This window comes from Dipodomys merriami, unplaced genomic scaffold (genome assembly GCF_024711535.1).
Source record: "Dipodomys merriami isolate MVZ:Mamm:240054 unplaced genomic scaffold, mDipMer1.0.p SCAF_2224, whole genome shotgun sequence".
NCBI lineage: Eukaryota > Metazoa > Chordata > Mammalia > Rodentia > Heteromyidae > Dipodomys > Dipodomys merriami.
Genome location: NW_027203632.1, coordinates 14,239 through 15,446, shown reverse-complemented (window position 1 = coordinate 15,446; position 1,208 = coordinate 14,239).

The following is a 1,208-nucleotide window of genomic DNA, read 5'->3' as shown; positions in this document are numbered from 1 at the left end:
AGAAATAATCTTATAAATGCATTAGAAACATATGCATGAAAGAAACGAAAACATTAAAATACATATTTAAGGGTTCATTTTCCTAACATCACATTATCTGATCTTTTCCACTTGACTCATAGCTATACTAGATATTGCAAATAAGGGAAACCATGGGACCTATGCTTCTTTGGGCCTGGCTTACTTCACTTAATATAATTTTTTCCAAGCCTTTCCATTTCCTAACAAATGGGGAAATGTCATTCTTTCTGATGGAGGCATAGAATTCCATTGTGTATATATACCACATTTTCTTGATCCATTCATCTACTGAGGGGCATCTGGGTTGGTTCCATATCTTAGCTATGGTAAATAATGCTGCAATAAACATAGTTGTGCTGGTAGCTTTAGTATGGTCTTGTTTGTAAACATTTGGGTAAATGCCCAAAAGTGGGATTGCTGGATAATAGGGGAGATCTATGTGAAGTCTTTTGAGGAACCTCCATACTGCTTTCCAAAGTGGTTGAACAAGTTTACATTCCCACCAACAATGAAGTAAGGTTCCTTTCTGTCCACATCCCCTCCAGCATCTGTTGTTGTTAGAGTTCTTGATTTTTGCTGTTCTAACTGGAGTGAGGTGATATCTCAATGTTGTTTTGATTTGCATTTCTTTTATGGCTAGGGATGTTGAACATTTCTTCATGTGTCTATTGGCCATCCTTCTTTCTTCTTCAGAGAAGCTTCTCTTTAAGTCTTTCGCCCACTTATTTATTGGGCAGTTGTTTCTTTGAGGATTTGTTGTTGGGTGGTTTAATTTTTTGAGTTCCTCTTAACTCAGGAACGAGAGAAGGATGCCCACTCTCTCCACTTCTCTTCAATGTAGTATTAGAATGCCTAGCTACAGCAATAAGACAAGATGCAGACATAAAGGGGATCCAAATAGGGAAAGAAGAAATAAAACTCTCCCTCTTTGCAGATGACATGATCTTATATTTAAAGAATCCCATAGACTCCACTCCCAAATTACTCAAGCTGATTCAAAACTTTGGCAAAGTAGCAGGTTAAAAAATTAACCCCCAAAAATCAATGGCTTTTCTATATGCCAACAATTAGAAAAGTGTGGCTGAAATTAGGAAAGCAACTCCATTTGTAGTAGCCCCACAAAAAATAAAATACCTAGGAATTAACTTAACCAAAGAAGTGAAGGACCTCTATGATGAAAACTTTAA